Source organism: Oculina patagonica, chromosome 8 (genome assembly GCF_052425735.1).
Source record: "Oculina patagonica isolate OP01 chromosome 8, crgOcupat, whole genome shotgun sequence".
In the NCBI taxonomy this organism is placed as follows: Eukaryota; Metazoa; Cnidaria; class Anthozoa; order Scleractinia; family Oculinidae; genus Oculina; species Oculina patagonica.
The window spans coordinates 15001238-15010927 of NC_135765.1; the positions used below are offsets into that span (position 1 = coordinate 15001238).

Sequence of the window (9690 nt, forward strand, 5' to 3'; positions counted from 1 at the left end):
AAACATTTGTTCGGTGAAACGTAATAAACAGCAAATTTCTACAAATCATATAAATATATTTTGATACTGCTATCACACGCACTTTCTACCCTCTTTCAGCGAGATTCATGATCACTGCTGTATGTCTGCAAAAAGCCAACTTGTTTTGGTTCAAAGATAAAAATGTTTCGGCTATCATTGTGTGACATACTGGGCCGGAGGGTTTTGCTGCGACACGCTTCATGAATTGTTCACTGACTGTTCCGGCTCTGGGTAGAGAGAACATTTTTGTAAAGTTTATTCAATAAGTTTTTTGGTGAAATCGGGAAGAGGATAAAACCTAGAAATGATTGTAGCTAAAAACACCGGATAGGTCGTATTTTTTTTAAAAAAAAAAAAATTAAAAAACTCGATTTTATCCTGCTTCCAGACGCGCTGTCTAGCCATGTCTGTTCAATTATTTTTCTCTTTTCAGTATTTATCCTTTATAGTTATTCTTTGCTTATGCTTCAACTCTGAAATAGAAGAAAATTAACAATTCCGGAGTGTTTGTTAATCCGTGGTGATCTGAAGACTTAATGTAGACGAAAAAGTTGTTTCGTGATTCAAGAATCGAAACTTTTTAGCTAATTACTGTTGCGGTTTGTTTGCGGTAACGTCTCGAATCTGATTGGTCGTAGAACAATAAACATTCCAGAAATAAGTTTTGGCGTTCACGGTTCTTCGGTTTTGACTGTAAGGGCCTGTTTACATGGAAGGCGGGTGCCCCGAGTTACCCGGCTAACCGAGCTACCCTGGGCGAGCCAACTTTTCATACGTTTCTTAAGAAAACGTACTGAAGCCTTTACATGCTAGAAGGGTAACCCGCCTTGCCGGGGCACTCGGTCTACTTGCCCGGGGCACCCTTCTAGGCGGGACAGCTTTTTGCCATGTAAACGGTTATGACCGAGCTATCCCGGCTTGCCGGGATATGTTTTCGCGCGTGTTTTTGAACTAAATGTGAAGTAAATGGCATAAAATGTATATATTCTGGACCCAAACAGTGCTATTTGATCAAAATTAGTTTTATCGGTAGGCTGGAAAATATTTCTTTGAGCAACAGCTAATTAATTCGAAATTTTCGTTGGAATAATTATCCTAATTCACGACACAACAAATTTATTTTCAATTTGACAGCCAAATACTGTTGAATTTCGATTGAATTTCGCCAGAAATGAACGCAGTAAATTTCTGAGAACTTGCACATCAAATTAAAATAGGTTTGAAGAGGAAATGCCTTGATTATTCAGTAAAAAGTCATATTTTTCTTCAATCATTTGGAGCTACAATGTTTTCCCACACGGTGTCACGCTTCAATGACGCTGTCTCATCTCGGGTAGAAGGGCTGTGAATTCTACATGTAAAGGCGGGCTAGGTTTTATCCCTTCTAGCCGGGTAACTCGGTTAGCCGGGGCACCCTCCCTCCATGTAAACAGGCCCTAAGATAAGTTCTGGTTAAATGCTAATAGTAAACGTGTTTCTATTAATTAACATCAATAAAATTAACGCGAATTTTTGAAATTCGCGTTAATAACATGTATCGTTAATTTCCTATAATAAGGTAAAAATGAAAAAAGCTCCAAGAAAGCATGTCATCACACACGGGTGCTAGCGGCATGAACTTGGTTGTTTTTTTCAATTTACTCTTGTTGTTGTTATAATTTTTACCATACTTTTTTTTGACTCCAAATTACACGTTAATTTGAATGCATGTTCATTATTTTTTAGGCAAAATTAATGTTATTTCTTAATTTTGATTGACTGAAACAGTTTTTGAAATGTTTTATAACGTCCCTAGTTGTATTTACTCAGTGTCTCGTGTAAACGAAAGCAAAATTGATAAAAAATGAATGCAGATAAAAAAACAATCGAAACAGATTTTAGGTAGATAATATACGCACCTGGCCATTAGAGTTAATCTCTACAACTGGATTCAAGCTTCCAGGTTACGGTCGGAGGTTTCCTACCTTGTCATATTATTATGTACGATAAACAATTGCTGTCATGTTACAGTAAATCGACGTAAAATAGCTCAAAATGGCTTGAAATTACGCTGTAACAAAAGCAAACGACACTATTTCATGTTCCGTCAACTTTATTTAGAATTTGCGCTTTTATTTATCGCTCAAAATTTTTCTGTTTACAGCAAGGCGCCCAAATGTGTGACCACTTTTAATTTATTCACATTCTTTCGTGCAGATTTAATCCAATCAGAAATCAACTGCAAGCTATCTAGGCTTTTGATTGGATTAAATCTGCACGAAAGAATGTGAATAAATTAAAAGTGGTCACACATTTGGGCGCCTTGCTGTAAAACCCATATAAACTCTTATATTTTTAAAGGCCGCCATTTTACTTTAATATATTCAAATTTCATGCTTGGGCCACCTGTGGTTTAGCAAGAAACTAAATAAATTAAGTGATTTTATTTGAGAGAGGGCGTATATAGATCATTTACGGTATGTCTTTTGCTTCAACCATTTGTGTTGTTAAACTAATGCCGCAAGCAAAAACTGCCCATGTTTTCATGTTTACGTAAGGAGAAAACAAACTTTTTGAAATAAACAATGTTTAAACAAATCTGTAAGTTGTAGCTTATTTATAGTGAGAGCTTCCTAGTTTTGTCTTATTTTATGTAAAAATAGTTACACATTCAGAAACATAAAAATTCAAGTTGATGTTCAACTGTTACCGGCAACATTCTTACATGTATAATGCGGTCAAAGAAAAAACAGTGCCATGACAGTTTGCAAAATTTATTAGCAAACCTATTGCCAAACTGCATTGAATAAACTTTCATAATTATGTTAAAAAATCATTATACTCAATAGTTAAGTTACATATCTTACCTTTGAAGGAAGTCTTGAAATGCTTTTCTTAAAAAACAAAACTGCTCTCCTTTAAAAATATATCCACCACTGCTCAAATGTGCAAAACAACATTTTACTCGTAAAGGTCGATCAGGTAATGAAATCCTGCAATTAAAAAAGAACGATATGAACACACAAGTTTTATGTTCCCATGTACATGTACATATCTTGGTGCCATCCAGAACAAGTTGAAATTAACTCAGTTGTAGAATATAACAAGAGGAAGCTTTATGAATTTCAATTGTATAGTTATGTTGCAAAGTAATAGTGGTCAATCTCTCTTGAAACTCTCATGAATCATGAATCTTGGCTTCAATTTTATTGTTTTCTTGACTTGACTAAATCAATGTGTACTAACATTTTCATTATGACATCAGAGACATAAACCTCTTGTCTATAACATTATACATTTAGCAAAAAAACTGTGGTGGTGCTTTATTAGGTCTTTCTCCAAATATAATTAGGAAGCCAAATGTCCTTTTGAATTAGCTTTCTAAAAGGACAATTGAAAACAGTATTACATGTATGTGATGTTCGAGAAAATATCCATACTTTACTATCCCTAAATAGATTTAAGCAAGCCTTAAAGCAGAGCTCCCCGGTTATTTACTTTGCCCTTTTTGTGAATCTGAATTTACTGACACAGTTGACAAAAAAAATAAGACTTGAGCCGGCGATCAAATGGAAAACCCATTACCTGGATGGCTGTCGACTTAAAAAAACATGTGCCCTTGATGAGTTCTACACTTGATCCCATGACTAGGTTATGTGATACTGGTCAGCAGATACCTTGTTTTGATAGCTGTCAATTGACCAGTCCATAACATGAATGTTCAATGTTAAAAATGTAAGCTCAGTGACGATTCTAACGTTAACCTTAATTTACGGAGTATGGCCACCATGTCAAGCGACGGACTGTGGGCACACGTGCACGTAAGCCATGCCACTAGCCATGATGACCATGACCAATGAAATGCATGGTTCTCCTATTTCTATGCCTGCATTTTGGTTTTGGGGCTCCACTCTGCGGCCTTGTCTGACAGCTGCTGGGGACCTCCACTAAAAACTTTTCCTTTTCAAATCGCTCTGGTCTGAGAGAGAATCAGACAATTCCCTGACTGAAACTTGGTACTAGTCGAATTCAACTTTGAATTATCCCATTATCTCACTTACAGGATAAAAAAGGCAAAAAAAGAGATAATTACAGCATTTTATACATGTACATAAAGGTTCTGATGTTATAGGGTTGACTTATGAAGCATGTCTTTGCACTAGACTTAAATTTACTGAACTAAAAAATAAACATGCGTACAATTTTAAATTCCATGAGTCCCAGACTATCAAATCGAACATTGCGTTGTCAAACTCAATAGCATCTAATCAAACAATTAAATTCTTATGTTGTTCAGTCAGCCAACGAAATCAAACTCACAAAAAATAAATGCGAATCGATCCAATTGAATGTTTGATTAAGTTCAATGAGATTCCATTTAAATCTGCCACCGAACAATACCTACATGCAAGTGAGCTTAATTGTATCGCATTATATTCTAAATCGAGCAAAATATGCTCGGTTTTCCAATATGTCAATTTATCCAGCCATCTAAAGATATGTTTCCTTTATTTCCATATTATGATATTTAGACCTTAGATTCAGAGCATCAGTCTGCTCAACTTTTGTTTACTAACCCTTGTAAAAATTTTACCGTGATCACGGCGCGATTGCCGTGATCGCACCGCGAATGTCGCGATCGCGCCGCGAATGTCGCGATCGCGCCGCAATTTGTTGCAATCGCGACGCGATCATGCACGACGCGATCGCGTCGCGATTGCCGCGATAGTCGCGATCGCGGCGCGATTGATTACTACCGCGGCGCGAATCGCGGTAAAATTTTTACAAGGGAAGGGAAAGGGTTTCATGATTTGAGGTTTGAAAATTAACAGCTGCAATGTAAATCATCTTGATTTTGTTGTTTCTAACAGTACAAATTTACACTTACGGTACATCTAGTTAAATTCAAGAATAGTAGCATTTATCTGATTTATTCCTTCTGTTTCCAGCGCAGTGGTTTTTTATATAGTGGTATATTTTATATGGTATTGTCCTGCTCTGTATGCAGAAATATTTTGGCTGGACAATGTCACAGAAGTGAGTAATACATGTATCTTCTTTAAAGAGTTGGATTTTGAATATCTATTTTTCCCACATACAACTTTCGTGAATGGTTTACTGCATATTAGATTTCTTGAGTATTATGTATTGTTTCTTTAGGATCAAATAAAAGACAAAATTATACAATACCATGTCCAAATAAACAAGAAAGTTTTATGCGCTCATCAGGCTTTAAATTCTTTATTTTGAATTTTAGCTAAAAATTTGATTTCCAAACTCAATCGAACTAAATCGAATGATGAATTTCAATTTTGTTCGATTTGGTTCGGAAATCAAACTCACAAAAAAATTATGTATTCGATTTCATTCAATGACCGCAAACAACATCAATGAAATTCCATTGAGTTTGATTGCGAGTTCGATGACGAATTTGTTCGGTTTTGTTCAATTTACTATATTAATTCTTAAACTACATTAAACATTAAACTACATTAATTCTTGCCTTTACTAGCTGAAGTAGAAATGATATTCGTGATTTCTGAAAAAAATCCTTCCTTTCAACCGTTTGAAATCAAATGTCCTTCTGGATACTGAATTAACTGGCTTCATTATTCAGGACATGACCGCAGGATAATTAAACACTGGTAACAAATATCCCTACAATCGGGTACCCTGCAATCAAAGAACACTTGATCAGACAGTTTGTCTGAATAAATTAAATAGAGTCACGCGAGGTAATTTAAACTCGGAAAATTCAAGATACAACTGCCGTAGCCAACTGTATAAAGATTAGTTATTAACAATCTCAACATAGAATTCAATAATTAACTGAAAACTGCTTTATCAAACGTTTAGATTCGTTGCATTACAGTCTTTAATATATCTAAACAGCCTCCAAACGTTAACATAATAAATAAGCAGAAGTTGAACATTCACTCGAGAATCGAAACTGAAAGCTTCCACTGTATAATTATTTTAAAAAAAAAACAAAGCGACGTCTTTCGTCGGTAATTAAGTTCCCCATAAGCTAAGAATACCTTCAAAGCTACTCTTAGGGTTAATTTATGTGCAAAGATAAGTTATGTTGTTACGCCCCAAAAAATGAACCAGCTCTTGATCGATAGCGGTCTGCCAACTTGCAGGATATTTTTAGAAGTAAATATCGTGTTACCATGGCCATTATTGAGAGCTAAACGTAAACAGTCTAACCGGAGTGTTTTTAAGCTAACCGGAGTGCTATTCAGGCAAACCGGAGTGAATGTCTGCAAGTCCGCAGTCGGCACTTGTCGTACAACGCTTGATCAGCGCTCGAATCTGCAAAACATTCAGGTCACATACCGAAACGTTCCGAGCCCCAAAATTAACACTTAAACATGAATATTATACTCGAGAGTATAAATGTACTTATCCTATTAGTTTGTACGTGAAAATTTAACACTTACCTATTCTCTTAACGCAAAAAGACTCGTCCAAATGGGTTAAACAAAAAACCCCACAACTTCAACGGCGGAGTACAACTCCTTGACTACCCAAAACTCTTTGTGCAACCACGTGATCAGAACATAATTGACATGTCAGACAAAAAGTAAGACAAAAAGCTGTTGTCTGTTCATGAGAACCTGGAACAGTCTGGGATCTGTCGAATCACGCTATCCGATTTGGGAATCCCGTTCATATCATCGACTTTCATATTGTCCGAGAAAGCGGGGAGTTCGAGATAGCTGATAATAAATGACTGAAAAAGCAAATCCAAGGGATATCAATTCAAGTTCACGAAGTACTCAACAGGATAATTATGATAAAGGAAAACAGAGCGTCTGTTTACATACAGTTCCTCACAGTTGGCATTGCGACCCGGGAATGCATGAACAACAATCAAACTATACTTGTAAGTATTATTTGATTTTTGTTCATTATTTAGGCTTCGGTATAAAATAAATGAGCTGACACACGACATCGACAGCTGAAAAATTCTCTGTGAACTCAGAATTTTTTTCTGAGTTCTTTCTCTTCACACATCAATCCATTATTATTTATTTATTGAGTCCATTTTAGCAGTCGCAAAGAAATTAAAAGTAATCACGCACAGTCAGTCACGCATATGTCTGAGTTAGTGTTCGGTTACCGCCCCGGTTACGTACGCTTAATGAAGGGAAAACACGCACAAAAGCCAAAATTTACTACGATGCGCTACAACTAAAACTCCCATCGTGACTCAGGGGAGTACATGCATTCCCACAGACCTCACCCTTCAGAGAGCAGCCTGCTTGATAATTCAGCCAGTTTTAGTAAAGTTTAGGTCTCGGTTCCCTTGCTAGGAGATTTCGCCCCACCCTCCTCCCCGCAGCGATGGAACATTCTCTCATGGTCTGCCGACTCGCAAAGCCTCGGGCCGATTCTCCCATATCTTAGTGCATCTCGGTCCATTTGGCTTTGTGTGTGGGTGGACCTGGTGAGAATATATTACTATTCCCAATAGCGGACTACACGGTGAGGTTTCGCTCGAAAAGGGTACCTTTTTCACGATGTGGGTATATAAAAGGGCGGGGATTTCACGAGACAAAAAGGTTCAAAAAGGTACAAAAAGGTAGGGACACCGTCATTTAGGTATTTAAAAGGTCCTTTCAAAATATTTCGCACATACACACCGAACTGTTGATTCATTTAAGTATTTTAAGGGGTTATTCAAGGGAAAAAGTAAAAAAAATGACGCAGTATCCTTCTGTAGGCATGTGGATCATGGAAGGGGGTACCAGGTTCCAATCAGAGGGTTACCTTTGCGGTAAAAATGGTATACGAAAGGGTTTAGACCTCGGGGCGGAGCCTCTCCGTATGATGTTTTTTCGAGTACCTCCCCGGGGTGAAAAAGTCTCCGGAAGGAGAACCTTAATAGAAAAAAAAATTGAACTCGAGGACTGTCCCAATGCAGGATTTCATATTCTTTTGCCCAATCATATTTTATCGCAATAATCAGTTTGTTGAAAGCATGCGTCTGTACTGTCGTAAATTGTAATAACGTCGTGAATTGTAATACCTGTCGTAAATTGTAATAACAGTTGTCGTGAATTGTAATACCTGTCGTAAATTGTAATAACAGTTGTCGTAAATTGTAATGATGCACCTATCGCAAATTGTAATAACACATTGCCGTAATTTGTAATACTCCGAGCTGTCGTAAATTGTAATAACACATTGTCGTGTTTTGTAATAAGCAGTATTATCACACTCTATTCTTAACTTCAGATCTAGAGCAGTTTCTAATGGCAGCCTGGCAGGCCATTTTTGATCGTTTGGTAATGCTTTATGGTGAATTTGTTGCATGGAACGAGATAAAATAAATTGAAAACATAATATTTCGCGCTCGTAACTAGTGCCAGTCCAAGAAGGACCCCCCTAAACTCTGGCGACGTACATCGAAGGGAATTAGTGAGAGGCTCCGGCAATTATTATTATTATTATTTTTAAAAAAATGTGCATTATTTTGATAAAAAAAAGAAAATACAAAATAAAATTCAAGTTCACAGCTTGTTTTTTTTTTCTAAATAAAAGGGTAGAAATGGTACCTCATTAGTACTTAATTGCATTGCCCAGCCCCTTACTCTCAGGAGTGTTGGCACGGAGTGTGAAAAATTAACTTCGCTGTTTCTTAGTTTTTACCTTTTTAACATTTATTTTTAGTTATCTGGCTTCAGCCTTTCTCCGCCGATGATATTATTAAAAGGGTTATTCACCGGACAATTCTTTCAGCCAAAATAAAATAAAAAAGCCATCCAAACAAAATTATTTAATTGAACATCACTGTGAAAATAGGAGGAGTTCGGAATTACAATGGGTGGTCTGATACCACAACATCATTGCCGTGGAGCCTGGAAACAAAATCAATATGATGACAATAAATATTGAGGAAGACAAGGTCGATGTGGTTGTAAAAATCAAACGAAAACACGGAGAAAAGAAAGAAGAACCGCCATTACTACTATTGAGTGTTAAGAAATGCCGTTAATCTGTTGTGTTTGACTACGTCATTATCTTCCTCATAGCTCGTTTTACTTTTTTTAACGTGAAAATTTAAGTCGGTCAGACGACACCGAAGGGAGATAAAGGGTGGAGTGGTTCAACACTTAAAAGACAAGCAAAAAATCATGAAAATATGTTTAGATGGTTTTTCCCTCACATAAATGAAGACCAATGACTTGTTAAAAACCGACTAGAGGAATAACAAATGTAACTTCACGTTTCCTTCTTACAACGTGCTTTGCTGCAAATTTGTCGCAGTTCTGGTGAGTAGTTAGCTAATAATGTTGAATAACTATGACGATACAAAGCAGGAATAAATTTACACCACGAAATCTTTAACTGTTTTTCCCCAGTTATAGAAAACGAAAACCAGATTTCTGTATGATTGCTAATTCTCATATTTAAGGATTATTACAAAACACGACAATGTGTTATTACAATTTACGACAGCTCGGAGTATTACAAAATACGGCAATGTGTTATTACAATTTGCGATAGGTGCGTTATTACAAATCACGACAATTGTTATTACAATTTACGACAGCTATTACAATTCACGACAACTGTTATTACAATTTACGACAGGTATTACAATTCACGACGTTTATTACAATTCACGACAGTACATGCGTCCCGTGCTAGAAATTGAAAGGTCCAGAACACTCCCAAAAT

At 36.6% G+C, this 9690-nt stretch overlaps 1 protein-coding gene across 1 annotated transcript in view; it reads right to left on the minus strand.

Annotated features, from left to right (window-relative positions):
* LOC144664511 (uncharacterized) overlaps positions 1-6535 on the minus strand; it is a 64929-nt gene extending 58394 nt beyond the window's left edge. Inside the window, exons 1-3 of the mRNA XM_078525676.1 lie at positions 6444-6535; positions 5504-5673; positions 2868-2993 (exon numbers count right to left, since the gene is read on the minus strand). The gene's annotated coding sequence lies outside the window, so the exon portion shown is untranslated. The remainder of the gene's footprint in view (positions 1-2867; positions 2994-5503; positions 5674-6443) is intronic.
* Between the last annotated feature and the right edge of the window lie 3155 nt (positions 6536-9690).